Raw genomic sequence first — 17,238 nt, 5'->3', positions numbered from 1 at the left:
ATTACAGCTGCTGCAGATGCTGAGGCAAAAGGATCGCCAGTCCCAGGCTAGCCTAGATCCCAGAGCAAGACCCTGTCTCTAATTAAAACAAAAACAAAGGCAAACACCAAGAGCATTTAAACCTCCCATCTGCAATAAAAAAAAAATACAAACCTATCACTTGGTTTCATTCATTACTCTTGGCCACCTTGAAGCAGATCAGAAGATAGTTCTCACCTGTTTCTCTCCTCCAGTTAACCCCCTGCCGTGCCCACCCACACCTGGTCTAAAGGGATTGTTGCCTGCTAAGGACATACAACTTCCCGGGTCATCTAAGGTCCCCATGCCACCAATGTGCAGGATAGCTATGAGTGCAGTGCTCTGTGGGCCCCAGTGTGACTCTTGGGTTGTCCTGTGTGACTCCATTGACAGCTAGCAGGGGTTTCGTGGCAGCTCAGAACTTTGCTCCATCCCCTGATGAATTTCCACTTGGGAGTAGAAGGCTTTTGAGAGAAATCTTTTTTATTCCTTAATTTTTTAAAATTTGCCCTTATTTTTGAATTAGAAAAGCACCACATATTGTAACAATACTTTCAATGGTGGAGAAAAAAGCAGAGATGAACATGTCTCTCTGCCCTACCCATTACCATGGTCTTGAGACAACCAGTACATGCATAGCACATAGCTACATTCAAGTCTAGTACACACAATATGTTGCACATAGATGTCCTGTGCTGTAACAGTCTGTATACCTTTCATCACTGAATAACGTCATGAGGATAGGAGAATCTGAGCACATAGCTGTGTCTTTCATTACCTACCTATTTTCCACACCTTTCCCAGGTACGTTACTCTAAGCACTTTTGAGAAAACACAGATTTGCTTTGGCCAGAGAGTCATGGCCGTCTTTAGTGACCTCCATTTCCTGTTATGATTCTGCTGCTGTGGCTGCCGCTGCTACTGCTGTTATTGTGGGGTTTGATGAGATGTTTGTTTGTTTGTATGCTGGGATGCAACCCAGGACCTCATTCCTGCTAAGTATTATTCTTTATCACAGAGCTCTAGCCCAACCTCACATTTTTGCCCATGAACATTCTTACTGCCCTGGGCATGCTGGGATTGGGTAGATATTGAAAGAAGCTGTGTGGGTTCCTTAACTTCTCATTTGGTTCTGAGGGATAACCTGTCTTACACACCTGTTGGCTTCTTATCTTCCTTCCCCTCCTGATGGATCTACTGTCCAATTGCATCTAACCTCATTCTTTCCCTTGATGCTCCCAAAGTCATCAATATTTCTTCTGCGTACCCATTTCCCTTTCTCCATCTACTGTCTGACAAAGAGGACCCTGGTCCTTAGTTGGTACCTCCTATTTGTCCTTCTGCTTCTCACCCTACCAGGTCACACATTTGAGCCACATTCTTATGCCTTGTGTTGTAGGTTTCAAATAGAATGAATCTTTACTCTAGCCTTTAAAGCAGAGGCTAAATATAAAGTGTACTGTACACAATACACTTTGCTAGGTGAGAGGGGCACTATTACTAATTTTTTGTAATTGTTTTTATAGCCAGATGTGGTGTTGTACATCCAGGGTATCAGCTTGTAGGGAGGCAGAGGGTGAGATGAGAAACTCTTTAGAGTAGAATAGTAGGAGGAACTCAAGGATACACTCAACAGCCTCATCTCAAAATGAAGACAGACTTAGGAAGACCCCTCAATGAAAAGCCACTGGGAAGGTTTAGTGAGGGAAGGAAGTCTCTTGAACCTCAGAGAATAGCAATGCATCCAGTCACAACTGGGTGAGAGTTATCCTTGGAACAGGACCGAAAAGATGATACCTGAAGTGCAGAAGGAAGTGAAAAATGGAAAGAATCTATAAATGAGAGCTTCTTATTCCTGCAGGCTAGACATAAATGGTAAGGGGAGCCTGACTGGGAGAGAGACCATCCCATGGGCTGCATGAGTGCGTATAACAAATGAAAGATCTGGTGATCCATCTTTTGCATAAGTGACCACTGACAACGCAACCTGTTCTCCTAAAGATCCTTCTGAGTGAGTACGCAGCTTAAACAAACCCCCCACCTCCAGCCCCTAGATGGCTCCTCCTCCAATGGCCATCAATCAATTTCCCCAGCAAGAAACAGACACCCTGGCACTGTCCTGTAAGAAGTCTTTGCAGCTACCGGAGTACCATTTTGTTACCCTAAAGGATGGCTGAAATATTTCAAATTAATTAAATGCATCAACTTTGAATTATTTCTTCCCACAAAAGACAAACACATACAAAAAAATAAAATAAAATTGTGCTGATTCTTCCCCAGAAACCCTCTTGTCCACTTGGAGACCAGGCTGTGGTTCAGAAGGGAGACCAGAGTGAGGTGAATTTGTCTCCTGGGGACTGAACCTGTGACCTCATTAGCGCAGGGTTCTAATCAACTAAGCCACCAGGCGCATCCCTCACTGAAGGCACCATGGCAGTAATTTGCTCAATGTTAATTCTAAGATTAACTACAGATGAGAAGCATTCCTAGGGGGCAAAAATGAGAGATTTGCTAATTCTTGGGAAAAGATGTAGGTCATCAGTTTTTGAACCCTTCAGTTTTAAAATATAATTCTGTAATCTTGAAACGATGCTCACCATCGTCTATACCTTCATGATGTTTTTTAATCGCTGTCTACATCAGAAGGGCAAAGCAAATGGTTTCGCCATTGCAACCGCAAGATACAAATCAAGTACTTATTTAGAGATTTCTCTACATTTTCTGTGCTTTACACACAACACAGAAAGAACAGGTCCCATGTTGAGCCAAAGATGGTTTTCCAAAATCTCGAGGGCGGCACACCACCACTGCCACCAAGATGCTAAAGTCCCAAAGAGGCAATCCTCTCTCCCCCAAGAAAAAGGGAAGGTTAGTGTTATAGAACTGTCTCAAGACGGAGGAAGTTTAATCCACTCCCCTCTCTTCCTTTTCCTTTAACCAGTCTTGAAAAGTTAATGTTTAAAAACAGTAAATATGGCTGCAATATTGTTTTGACGCTGGCTTCGTATCCTGTACTCAAATTCCTATGAATATTCTGCCTGTTTCCCATCTCTGAGAACAATTTCCGCTCCGAGGCTACATTAAACATTCAGGCCATTTCAGCTTCAGCTGCCCCCACCCTTACTGTGACTTTGAACTTGATATGGCTGAGGAAGAAACCAAAGCAACGATTTAAAAATATTAATAAAGATGGGCTCTATCCCAGACTTTGTAATTTTGTGCAGGAACCTCTGTGAGGCGTCCTGGGAAGGGCTTGGGAATGTGCCCATACTAGCTTTTCTATGGGAAGCTGACTGGAATCCCACTGCTTTCTGGAAGGATTTTCCCCATGGAGAAACTCAAGCCTCACACTCGCACATTGAACCTTCTTTCCTATGAGTTTAAAGCAATGATTTAATACCTTCACCTGACTGAGGATGGAGTTCAATGGTCAAGCGAGCCTTGGCTTTGAGCACTGACTTACAAACACCGTGACAGGCATGTACATATACATATACATCTAGGCTACTGTCAGTTGTAAGAGGCACCTCCCACACTTGTTGGTAACTCCCAGCCTGGCATCAGTGGAGCATCCTGGGTCATGCCTTGACCATTAGAGGGTCATAGGAAAGTTAAGTCTCCTGTGTCGACTGTCAATTTTTTCATCTGTAAAATGATGGCAATTATAATTACTACTAAATAGGACTGCTGCTGTGCACTAGAAAAGCACATAAAATTATTCAGATCAAGGTTGAAACATAGCACCAAGGAACTCATTCAAATGTAAGCATTCGGGCTGGGGGTGTAACTAGGGTAGAGCACTCCTTCAGTTTGTCCCATGTATGGGACCCTGTGTTTGAGCTCCAGCACCACAAAAACGAATGGCTAAACTGTGACAAGCCAGCTACTGTGTGCCTCTCTCGAGCAAAGCGTCCCCATCTGGCTGTAATACGTTGCATCCCAAATATCCCTCGCTTTACAAAGTTGCAGCAGAAGTTAAATATGTACTACGGCTCTACATCCACAAGGAAAACACTAACGATTCAACTGAACACAACATGCTTAAATAGCAGGCTCTGATTCACATAGCTAAGAGGCAGAAGCCTAAAATGAAAATAGCTAGCCCTGATTTCCAAATTAATGCCTATAAAAATGTTTTCTCCTGAAATTCACTCTAAAACAGAGCAGTGGAACTTTCCAAATTAGCATGACTGAAATAGATGATCTTGCTGTCTACAGCGTATCCAATTCTTAACCAACCTAAAGGTTTGAAGGAATTTCAAAAAAAGGAGGGTATAAAAATATTATCTGCCTATTCAAATAATCAGGCTAAGTACGTTTTTATCTGAAAATACAATCTGAGACAGTCTCATTTTATAGTCAAGAAACTCTCTTAACATATTCAGGGAGCTGCTGTTTTAAACAACTCAAGTTGAGGCTGCCAGTCAGAAACTAAATAAACAAAACCTAACCTGCTGGGTAGTATCTATCCGTACAGTCCTGGACACAGTTGCTGTAATCTGCAGGGGATGGGTGGTTCAGTAAAATAAATAGTTCTCATTTCCTCTCTCTATTTTCTCAAACCACACCAATGCACTTGTCTGTGGCTCACTTGAAGGGCTCGGCAAGCACTCTCCCCGCCTCGCTTAGAAGACTATGTTTTATTTTTATTTCATAACGAAATGGGAGAAAGGATGTGGGTGTCTATTGTCCCAATGCACTGAGTCCTAATCGTTTCCCATTCTCACTTGTCAGCAAGGTAGTGTTCCTAAGAGACTCGGGAGCTTTTTAGCCATTAAATATTGCCTTTTGCTTTGTGATATTTGTTTCTTTCCATAAAATGATGCTGTGTATTCCCCCTAATGGTGAAGGATGAAAGAGAGAGAGAATTCTATTTGGTGATATTGGACCACAAAGAGGTGAACTTCAGAGATCAAATCGCCAATAGAAGAATAAAATGTGTGATGTGAGATGGAAACATGGGATTCCTCACAAATAGCCAACATGATTGGTAATTCAATAACACTGTTGTTTTGTTAATATTTGAAGGGGGAAGGATATAGCTCTTAGGCATTCGCCTTCAGCCAGACTCTCTCTGCTTGTCTCCATTCCCCAAGTGAGCCGGGATGTTTATAGGCACCAAAGTCTGAGAGCCTTGCAAAGGGCTGTTAAAGCCACAAAGGTCATAGGCAAGAGTTGAAGAAGCCATTGGACTTACCTCGACCAAGACTACAGCTGCATCTTGGTCTCTGTGACTCAGTAGCCAGTGGGAATCATCTGCCTTCAACAGTGCAGAATATCTACAGCATCACTGCAATCTGAGCAAGAAAGACACGCAAAGTTCTACAGTGAAGCCAAATGTGGTGGTGTATGCTTATAACCCCAACTACTTGGTAGTCTGATGCAAAAGGATCAAGATCCTAAGAGTTCAAGGCCAACCTGGGCAACATAGTGTTGCAAGGCTACTCAGTCCCTTTCTGAATATTTAGGTAATCAGGTATCATTTTGAGCTTTGGCTTCTTTATCCAGGGTACTCTTATGGCGGTGGTGGTGATAATGTATTGGAAGCTGTGCTGGAGGTGATGGTGACGGTGTTGATGGTGATCGTAATTATACTGAAGGTTGTGGTGGTGGTGGTAGTAATGGAGATGATGGCAAGACATTGGGATTAATGGAAGTGGTGCTGGTGGTAAGGGTAATGGTGAGGGTGAAATGGTAGTGGTATTGGAGGTATTAGTGTTGGAGTTGATGGGGGTGGTGATGGTAACAGTATTGGAGTCAGTGGTAATGGCGGTGGTTAAGGTAGTAATGGTAGTTGTGATGGTAATAATGGTATTGGTGGTGGTCATGGTGGAAATGGTGTGGGAGGGAGGTAGTGATAATACGATAATGGTCATGGTGAGCATGGTGATGTTGGAGAATCAGAACACCAGCACTTTACCAGTGGAGTGAGCACGATCTTGACCTTAAATCTCAAAAGATGAACTGAAGACTTCAGCTTCGGAAAGCCACTCTTTCTATGTTTTCTAAGTCTTCATTTCTAGTAATCAGATGCTAAAGTAATCATACTTACGCTGTTTTATAAAGTTTATTCTACTTTTAGAGTTATGTTTGTCTCTGTGTATCTGTTTCTGTATTTGTGTGTGTGTGTGTGTTGTGTCTATTTCCGTGTCTGTGTATGTGTCTATCTGTGTGTGTGTCTGTCTGTGTCTGTCTGTTTGTGTCTATGTCTGTTTCTGTGTGTGTGTATCTGTGTGTGTGTGTCTGTCTGTCTGTCTGTGTCTGTGTGTCTATCTGTCTGTGTCTAGTTGTGTCTGTGTGTCTATGTCTACATCTGAGTCTCTGAACATGAACATAGATGTCCATGGAGGCCAGAAGAGAGAGTGGGAGTTACAGACAGTTGTGAGCCACCGAATGTTGGTGCTGGGAACCATGCTTGGATCCGGTGCAGGAGTATGTGCTCTTAACCTCCGAGCCTTCTCTCCAACCTCAACAATATTATTATTGATTATGACTTGAAAGACACTTTTAAAACAAGGGGGAAACAAAGCAGAAATCAAGCCACTGCTTCGGGGACATATGGTGAGCTTGACTAATCTTCATGCATATTTGTTGTTGTTGTTATTCTTAGCTATTACTTTCATCATAACCATTGTCACTGAAAGCATTTCAAAGTCCCAGGAGTCCTTGAAGATGCTACACTGTGAAATCCCAAGGACAGACGAGTTCAGTTCATGGAGATTTGTGTAGACCCATGGGACAACACTCTTCTAGCAATGTCTGGACTGTCTGGGAGTGGAAATTCATGCTTACAGCACTTGCCATGATAATGAAGAGACACCCTCACAGAGTAGAGTAATTTAGAAGATAAGGAGAGTCGTGGCGCAGGTCACTTACATTTCTCTTCTTTCTTTTAGTCTCACTGTAACATAGAATGCCTACAGTCACTTCAAAGTTAGGCGTGGTCATGTTGACTCAGGAAATATGAGCAGAAGGGGCAGGTGTCACCAGTGAGTAGAAGCGTCAGGATCCTGGAGAATATCCACCAAGTTCTCCCTGTAGTGAAAGAGGAAACAGGAAAAGAAGGAGCCTCCATCCCTCCAGAATCCTAAATGGCATTGACAAACAGACCTCATTCTGACCCACAATAGACTTACATGGGAGAGTGAGAAATAAATTCCTGATATCTTAAGCCACTGAAATTTGGATAGTAAACCACAGCCTAATGTGTCCTAACAGACACCAATGTCCCAAATAGGAGTGTTTAAAGGGCCTTGTGGTCACACAGCAAAGAAGTCTACATTTCTCCTGCAGTAAACAAAGCCTTCTGAGACTTCAACTCTGTTCCATGTCAGAGTGAACGTGCCTACAAAAGGGAAGGGCTGGCTATCACAACCCAGATGGGATGGAAAGTCATTCTTCCCCATGGCAATCCCATCTGAATATAGGGAACTCGTATAGCTGCACTTGACTTTAAAGAATCAAGTATCCCCTCCCCATGAGGCAAGCGGACAGGTTCAGCGCCACCCCCATCCCTGCCACCCATGGTCACTTTCAGAGCTGCTCCTTTAAACACGTTAAAGTGTCAGCCACCTTAACCGACTGTTTTTCAGAAAACCAGACCTCATCAACGTTAGTACCACGCTGCATGCTAAGTGGGGCAGTAGATGAGAGAATTCCATCTGTGCCTGCCCTCCAGCCACCCAAGCTCCACCCCCAACAGAACTGGGACTGGGTTTGAAAACCCTAGAGCACACAAAGCCCAGGCGCTCTTTGAAGACCTGGCCCGGCATTATTTGTAAGTTAAAGACTTGCTGGGTCTTGCCAAAAACAACAGGGAGGGAAGAAAAGCAACGGTTGTGGGGTTTGTTTTGTTTTTGCTTTGCTTTTTTTTTTCTGAACTTGGGAACTAAGCATAAACCTCCTCTTTTCTGAAAGACTGGAGGGCTCCAATCTTTCACGGTGGAGCTGACCTCTCAGTGGCCATTGGCCCCATCAGATCCAAGTGGCTTCTTAATGGTCAGCCCTTTCCTTCCCAAATGAATCTCATGCTTGCCATAGCCAAAATAGATGTCCTGGTTTCTTATAAAGAGGCATCAGGTCTTGTACAGTGTCCAGGGACATTGTCAAAACATAAGATGAGTGGGGTGTGTGTGCTTTGATATGTTACAAGTGGCATTGTTTCTTTCATTCCCAGCCTCTCCTGTGTCTAGCTTGCTCTGCCCTAGCAAAAACAGAAGAAATACACACTTGCTAGACATACATCCAATGCAAAATCCTGACAAAATCCTTTGAGTTGGGTTCTATTGTGTCTGCGAATGCAGTGTAAGGCAGAGAGTTCTGTGGTTCACCCAAGGCATATATACAGGGCTGACTGTAGAGCCTGAGTTAAAGACACAGTATACACACAGGAGCAACTCTGATCTATAATGACCTGCTACCAGGCAAGTTTTGTAGTGGGATAATCTTTTTGTATACTGTGACGATGTGCCTCTGCCAAAACATCTTCTGATTGGTTTAATAAAGAGCTGAATGAGGGGGCTGGAGAGATGGCTCAGTGGTTAAGAGCATTGCCTGCTCTTCCAAAGGTTCTGAGTTCAATTCCCAGCAACCACATGGTGGCTCACAACCATCTGTAATGAGGTCTGGTGCCCTCTTCTGGCTGGCAGACATACACACAGACAGAATATTGTATACATAATAAATAAATAAATATTTTTTTAAAAAAGTGCTGAATGATAGGTGGGACTTCTAGGCAGAGATAGGAACTCTGGGTTAGAATCTGGTGTGGGGAATTTGCCAACAAGACACAGAGGAAGTTGGACATACTATATGGAGGGGAGGTAACGAGCCATGTGACAGAATGTAAATGAATATGAACAGTTAATTTAATATTTAAGAGCAAGTTGGGAACAAGCCTAAGCTAAGGCCAAGCTTCATACTTAATAAGAAGTCTCCATATTATTACTTGGGAGCTGGTGATCCAAAGAAAGTCCAACAACAAAGTTGTTTGCTTGTTTGTTTGTTAATGACTATGGACATATTATTCTGTTAGCGTTCATCATTATGATGGAATACCGAAATAAATAAGGGAGCAAACAATTACTTGGCTCATAATTTCAGAGGTTTCAATCCACAGTCAGTGAGCCCCATTGCTTTGGCCTGTGTCAAGCCAGAAAGATCATGGTAGAAGAACAAAACAAAACACAAAGCTTCTTGGCACAGAGTAGGTGGGATGCAGGGGAAGAAGAAGAGGGAAAGAAGGATGAAGAAGAAGGGAAGGTGCCAAAGACAATATATATCCTTCAAAGGGCCCCCAAAGAGAATGGCACTATTAGGGGGTGTGGCTTTGTTGGAGTAGGTGTGGTCTTGCTGGAGTAGGTTTGTTGGAGTAGGTATGTCACTGTGGAGGTGGACTTTGAAGTCTTGCATACGCTCGAGCCATGCCCAGTGTCTCATTTCACTTCGTGTTGCTGCACAAGATGGAGAACTCTCAGTTACCTGTCCAGCACCTTGTCTGCCTGCATGGTGCCCTGACCCATCATGATGATAATGGACTGAACCTCAGAACTGTAAGACACTCAATTCGATGTGTTCTTTTATAAGAGTTGCTGTGGTCAGTTGAACAGGTGTGGTTACTCCCCAAGGCCATCAAAACAACCCCCTGAAAGGACAAATAAGGGGAAACAATCCTTAGAATTCACCCGTGGCTGGGCCAGTCACCTTTATAATTCATAGGCTATGGGAAATGCTCAGACCAGTACTGCCCCAACAGCAAAGGCTGTTGTCCTAACAACTGCTTTACAAAGTTTAAACAAGCTTGCAAAAAAAAAAGAAGTCATTTGGATATTTTTGATCATGTTATTTAATTGTATGCTGTTTCATATCTTGGCTATTAGGAATCAGAGCTGTAATAATAGCCCAAGGTGCACTTCTCTCTTTGCTGGAGCGGTTTCATGGCTTTGGGATGTGTACCAGAAGGGCTCAACTTCATTAGCCAAAAGAGACACACAGATCAGAACAAAATAAAATACTATCTCCCTCACTAGAATGGCTATTACTAAACAGAAAACAAAATAACCAATGCCAACTAGGATGGGCAATAGAGAGCCTGTATATACTACTGATGGGAGTAAAATTCCTAAGTCCAGTCTGGAGAAAAGTGTGCAAATTGGGGCTTGCTCACTTTGCTTGACAATGTCTCCATTTTCAATAGTCTCTTGTGAGATTTACACTGCTGTGGTGATTTAAATGAGATGTCTAATGTCATTCTGGCATTTAAACACTTGGTCCCAAGTTGATGGCTGTTTGGGAAGCGTAGGAGGTATGGGCTTGCGGGAGGAAGTGTGTCACTGGGGCTTCAAAAGACTGGTATTGAGTTCTCCAATTCCCCCTGGAAGTATGAGTCTTCATTTCTGTAAGCTGACTGGACCGCGGTGCTTTATCCTGGCAGTAGAACAGAGTCTAATACAGCTATCTACTATGGTTAGGCTTGACCACCTTCACCTCATTAAAATAACTGTGATTACTGATGGAACAGAAGAAAAACAAAGCGTTGTTGTAGTCATGGTGTCTCTTCACAGCAATGGAAACCCTAGCGAGGATACCCTCTCCCTACAAGCTACCCCCTCTCACCAGGCCTCATCCACTAATAGAACATTCAGCACAGTGACATCTGAGCCCTCATGATTTCATGACCTCTCGAGAGTGCTACCAACTTGAGACCAAGTCTTCAGCACTTGATGTATATTTTACACACAACCCTCCACAAGCGTGCACATAGCTGCTATGAAGAAAATACGCTAAGCCCTCTATCACTATCAGAAATGCAGAAATCTCAACCTAGGGTCCCAGAGCACAAGCTCAAAGCCTGCTGAATAAAGTGGGATTTGAAGCAGCAAGGTAGAAAGGTGTCTATGGCCATGGGAAGAGAGCCCCATCTGGGCAACTACAGAAAAGACATCTTGAACTGAATCCATTTGATAAGTTCATAAAAAAAACTGCATAAAAAGGTAACTTTCCATTGTTGTATATTGGTTTGAATTTATCGGTAGCTTAGGATTTTTAAAATAAACCACTATGAAAAAACACAATGTATTGTGTCCATAAAAACAAAGAGAACAGAGAGACGAGAAAATCACAGACACGGTATCGTCAAAAGATGCTTAAGGAATATGGAGAGGGGAGAGGGATGATGCGGCAGAGAAGAAATTCCAGCAAAATCACTGAGAAGAAGGGAAACAGAGTAATACAAGGAAGAAAAGTGTCAAAAAGTAGGTAGCTTTTAAGAGGAGAGAAGAATTTGATCAGGGTATTGGTTATGTCTCTACTGCTGTGTCAAAAAGCATGGCCAAAAGCAACAAATAAAGGAAGGGTTGATTTGGGGGCTTGCGGCTTAGGACCACCATCGCAGCAGAGAAGCGTGGTAGCAGGCACCAAAAACAGCTGAGAGTTCACAGCATGGACCAGAAACAGGAAACAGAGACAGCCAAATTGAAAAGGCACAAGCCTTATAAACCCCAAAGTGACATATGTCCTCCAGCAAGAATACACATCCTAAGCCTCCCCAAACATCCACCAACTGGGGACCAAGTAGTCAAATGCCCAAACTATAGGGAACTAGCATTCAAACTACTACAAAGGGTGGGTGGGGTGGGGGGTAAAGAGGTCCTTACCAAAAATAATTCTGCACAAAATACATAAGTACTGGCTGCTTAGAAAATACACAGAAATGGACATCACAGGCAAAGGAAGAAGCACTAAAGGCTGCCTCAATTGAGCCAGGTAAGAGTGCAGATAAATATATTAGCTACTTTCAACACCCAGCCAAACTCAGAAAGGAAAGCCTTTTATTATTCAAAACACATGTATATTTCTAAATAAATACATACATACATGGGGGGATTTTTTTTGTAAACCTCTAGATTTTGATTAAAGTCTTTCCATTTATTTTCCTACCCATAAAGCTCACATTCATCTCAAGTCCTTTCAAAAGATGCTCTCAATCTGTTCTGTGACTTTGCAAAAGGCATGGGGGCTGTGCCTGTATTTCTTCACGTTATTCTTTGATTCTGACGTCGTTGCTTGAACCCTGCAATTCATGTTTCAAACTTTAGCCCTGCTGAATCTGTGTCCTGAGTTGACTAGTTCCCCTGCCTCACTAGAATTTTTAGCTGACTGTATCCCTCACTCGCTTCAGCCCAAATGGACCAGCCATTTAAGCCTGTGCTCCACAGTGCACTTTTCTCTTAGTCAATTTGTAGTGCTTCCTCATAGGAGTTATTGATAACATGGCTGCTCTTCAGACTCGTATCTGCAATGCAAACCTTCGGTCCTCCACTCACCGACCCCTGAATCCTAAAGTTAAAGTTGGAGGGATAATTAATTTCACGGTCCACACCTTTCCTTGTACTGAATTACACCTCTGAGGGGAAAAAACTTCTTGTCTCCTTTAACAACCCTCAGCAGCAACAAACTCTTGCTGGCTCATAGCACCCAGAAAAGAGAAAATTTAGCACCTTGAACAATATTGTGAGAACAACTAGGGCTTTAAAAAAGGTTTTTCTTATAACAATGATAATGTTTTCCAACCCCAGAGTAAAAAATACTGACAACTGACACCATCCTGGTTTATCTTTGTAACGCTGTGAACATATTTTCTCAATGTCACCTATAGAAGAATCTAGAATTCTTGTCTTGGGGTTCTCGCTGCAGAAGAACGCGATGGTAAAACATCTGTGGATGAACTGCTTCCTATTTACTTTGCAAAACTGCTCAAGAATTCACATAAGTAATTAAGGAAATACCCATCTTTTGTGAGATTCAAAAAAAAATACTCCTTGATATTTTTGCCAGCTAGATGACCAATCTGAAGGATCTGCTTCCTTCTATGAAAACATATAACCTCCCTGAGCTGGGGTTCCACAACCAAGTTCTGAAGAGTAATAATGGTAATATCCAATCTGAGTGACATGACCATGATTACCTGCTGTGGGACAATGATCTGTACCCTGTCAATTATATTTTAATAAAATGCTGATTAGCCAGTAGCCAGGCAGGAAGTAGAGAAGTATAGGCGGAGCAACGAGAATGCTGGGAAGAGAGAAGCACATTCTGCAATCGTGACCCAACCACAAAGGAAGCAAGATGTGACTGCCTCGCCAAAAAAGGTACCAAGCCACGTGCCTAACATAGACAAGAATTATGGGCTAATATAAGTTATAAGAGTGAATAAGAAGCCTGAGCTACTAGGGCAATCAGTTTATATTTAATGTAGACCTTTGTGTGTTTATTTGGGACTAAATGACTGTGAGACCTGGTGCAACAGAAACCTCGGTTGACCCTTATTTCAAAACCAAAATGGTAATGCAAAATGGGAAACGCAGACTAAGGGCCAGGGAGCCAGGGAGCGTTTCCCAAGGCATCACAGAAGTCCATCGGCTGCCTTTTCCATGTTGTCAGAAGCACCAGGATCTCTGACTTCAGAGCAGCGCTGAGTCGCTGCAATTGTTGCCTAATTTTGACTTACAAAGCAGTTTTCCTAAGGAGCTTCTCACTTATGCTACCTCTCCAAAGTCCTTATGATCCTAGTCTACACATCAATCCTGAAATATCATTTTCTCTCTCTCTTTCCCTCTCTCCCTCTCTGTCTGTGTGTCTATGTGCATGTGTTTGTGTGTGTGTGTGCATGTGTGTTTGTGTGTGTGTGCGTGTTTATTAATTGGTCATGAAAAGTTGTCAAATGTTAGAAATGTATTAGTAATAAATAAATCAACTACTACTAAGCCCCCAGGTTCTCTGGTCTCTAAGGATTGTTAATGTGTGTATCACATAAGCCAGACATCATACAAGGTTCATCAGTACAGATACACGGCTCTGTAAGACCCTTTCAAACTTTATCCTCCCCCACAAGCCGTCTTCCCAAAAGTCTTAACCCAGAAGCCAATCCCCCCATCTGCAATAGGAGACAGAGGTTTAGAGAAAGAGAAAAGAACAGGAAGGTTAAGGTTTGGGAACTCTGAGGTTGGGATCTGGAATGCAGCCTGCATGGAAGGCTGGGCCACACACTCAGCTGAAACACAGATATGATGATTATCACGAGGGCTCTGAAAAAAACCTGGGGGGGAGGGCCTTTCAAACGAATGCTTCTCAAGAACTGCCCCGCAATGGGGGGTCGCACTATCTCTGAAAGTTGGGTCTACGTGACAACACAATAGCTAAATGCAAGGTGAGAAACTTCCAGAGCCTTTGAGAAACTGGAGCTGTGCCATCCCAAATCCGTGGAAATGCCGTATAGCCTCTAGACCAAGGCTGCTGATGTCCACTGGAAGAATTCTCTGCATGAGAAGTGTGGGTGGTAGGGGCTGACAACGTCACCAAAGTCTGCAGAGGCGCACGTTCTCTCGGAGAAATAACAAAACTCCACGGCCACTTCTGTCATTCTCCTAGTGCTCCTCTGAGAAATCCTATCTGACCTCTGAGGTTGAAATCCCATGGGGAATCTTCGGGAATCTATCAAAAGCCTGGCGTCCCTGCGCAGTCTCAGAGCCTCTGAATACAAAACAGGACCATTTCCTGGCTCAGAACTCCATCACCAAATTCCTTAGCCTGAGAACTGATGGGAAAACAGATCCCCAAGTTCTTCTGATTTAGACATCATGCAGGCTGACAACAGATAGGAAATTGACAAGGAGATTTGAAATCTTCCATTACCCAGCCAGTTTGGTTTTTTTTTTTCTTTTATGTGGTAGAGAACACAGCATCCTTGATTTTTCTCACTTTTCTCAGTTGAAAGCAAAACCATGATATGAATTAAAGCGTGAGTATGAGTGTGTGTGTGTGTGTGTGAGGGGGGGGGGCGCTCTGTGTCTCATATGCTGTACCACCAGGCATCCTAAAAGAGCTGTACAGTTTTAGGGGTCTTTTCTCCCAGTCCCATCTCTACTGTATTCGTACACTCTTCAGCCAAACAACATCACCTGGTTTTTACACAGAACCCTCCCAGGAACGGCCTGAGAAGGAGTACAGACTCACAGAACAAAAGTAGATGATCAAGGGTACAGGAAAAAGGGAGTACACTTCCTTCCAAGCTGAACTCCGGAATCTCCAGTCGGACAAGGGCAAGGCATCTGAGGCCATCAAGCTACCTTTTCTTCTATTACGGAGGCCCACAGAGACCAGGGTGGGCTTGCATAATCCTTATAAACTGCAGCTCTTGGGATTTCCTAGAGGTAAAGTTTTTCCACTAGCAAAGGGTCATAAACCCCTTCTAGTTACTGCTAAGAATTAAGCATTCTCTACAAAATAATAAAACACACACACATACACACACGCACGCACGCGCACACACACACACATGTACCAACTCAGGGGTTTCTCAGAGGCCCTAAACCTCATCCCTTAATGATTAACAGATTCATGGCCCCGAAGTTAAGAAGTTCTGCCCCAGAGAAAGCAGTTTTTCTTTTTCAAAACTTACCAGCTCGGGCATATACACACTCATCCGAATGGTGCAATCTATAAAATTCAGAGAGAAAGCGATTCCAACAATTCAAAAAGATGATTTAATCCCTAATCAATATTTCCATATTTCTAACATGTGTCAAGGAAAGAAAATGTGCAGGAGAAATTGAAACCTATACATATTTCACTAGCGATTTCACATATGGACCTGGAATATCTTTTCTCCTAATATGGAGATGGCTCAGCAGTATTTAAATGACTCCTTATTCCAAGTCATATAAATATGCACCAGATGTATCTTTTGTAAATGTTATGTTTTTCAAGTTCTCAGCATTTGCAAGTAGTTGAAAGCTATGTCAAGCACGCTTTAATGGGGCATAAAAGTGTATTGTATTCAAAGAGATGGTACCGCTTTGTAATAGGGAGAAATACAAATGCTGTCGATGGCTACATTTCCACTTATTGATTTATGCTGCACAGCGGAGTGGTCTGTATTCTTTACACACGAGTTCCCTATCAGTTCGAATCTTACCACAGACAAGAAGTCTTGCCTCCATTAATGGATTCTCTAGACGACAGAAAATTCCCAACACTCCTAGAATCTCGGTCGACAGAGACTGAAAAGGTCAGGTCAATCCCACACCCAGATTGAACAGATGAGCACAGCTGAACCCCAAAAATGTTACCCTGAAGTCACCTCAGCACTGAGCGGCTGGGGGAGAGGGTGCTGGAACTCCCAGTCCCTGGGCATGAGGAACTTCCCTGTGCTCTCTCTCCACAGCACCTGTGGCCTGCACAAAAGCATGAACAGTCAGAAGTGGAGCACAGGTCACGTGTTGATTTCCTGGAGGGACTGTCATCTATGTTTTTTTTTAAACTGTCGAAGTAGCTTATGGGAAGTAAACACAGGGAGTAAAATGCCATGCGATGGTCAGCACTAATGATTTTCAAGGAAGATCGTAATGCCTTTCTCTGATATGAAATTTATATGACTCAAGATGAGCTTTCTCACTGAGACACCCAATAAAAGGCACCCAATAAGTTCTCCTCTCAATATTTTTTATGATATACATTATATACATTACATATATTATATATATATATATATATATATATATATATATATATATATATATATATATAATGGCTACGAAATGTTTTCAAGTCCCACAGCAACCAAGTTGAAAGCGTTTTGCGTTATTTGGGGTGGGGGGTGTTTTGCTTTGGTTTTTGTTTCTGAAGTTTTGCTGTTGTTGTTGCTCTTTGTTGTTTTTTTTTCCTGTTTTTTGTGTTTGTAAATGCCCAAGAATAAGTCCTCATTGCACAACTTTTTGTCTTTTTTTAAGGAGAAAGAAGATCCTTTTCTTCCAGAATTCCGTGTGGCTGGAGCCTCTCGAAGGAGAAGGAAGGCGTTCGCTGCCACACCTTAGCCACCCCTGACTCTCGCCTACTTCATCTCCTACCATGTACTGCCTCAAATCGTTCCTGGGAATGAGACAGACTATTAAATAATGAACCAGCTAGGTAAGAGGCATTCTCTGAAAGGCAAGCAACTTTTCACTTTGACCTTCACAAATAGCATCTTGCCCTCCCGGGCCCAGGGGCAGCAGTGAATAATCTCAGGTAAAAATGAAGTCATAATTGAAGTTTTCACAGACTGTGCGTCCCCGTCCCCATGAGTGGAGTTCCCCTGCTTCACAGAGTTCCACAGCTGAACATATGTCCTCTCTGGCTTCAGACGAAAGCACATCTTTTCTTTCTCGAGCCAGGAACCAGGTT

General features: G+C 42.9%; 1 long non-coding RNA gene across 7 annotated transcripts in view; it reads right to left on the bottom strand.

The window, feature by feature from the left end:
- The window catches only part of LOC142854551 (uncharacterized), a 52,239-nt gene that overhangs the window by 16,354 nt on the left and 18,647 nt on the right, over positions 1-17,238 (bottom strand). For 4 of the 7 annotated variants that reach the window (XR_012911350.1, XR_012911345.1, XR_012911347.1 and 1 more), the window contains exon 3: positions 6,895-7,053. This is a non-coding gene — a long non-coding RNA (uncharacterized LOC142854551). Of the gene's footprint in view, positions 1-5,215; positions 5,316-6,894; positions 7,054-17,238 lie in introns of all 7 variants that reach the window. The other 3 variants (XR_012911349.1, XR_012911346.1, XR_012911348.1) reach the window with 1 other exon arrangement.

This window comes from Microtus pennsylvanicus, chromosome 7 (assembly GCF_037038515.1).
Source record: "Microtus pennsylvanicus isolate mMicPen1 chromosome 7, mMicPen1.hap1, whole genome shotgun sequence".
Classification (NCBI taxonomy): Eukaryota; Metazoa; Chordata; class Mammalia; order Rodentia; family Cricetidae; genus Microtus; species Microtus pennsylvanicus.
This window is presented reverse-complemented; position numbering and strand designations above follow the sequence as displayed.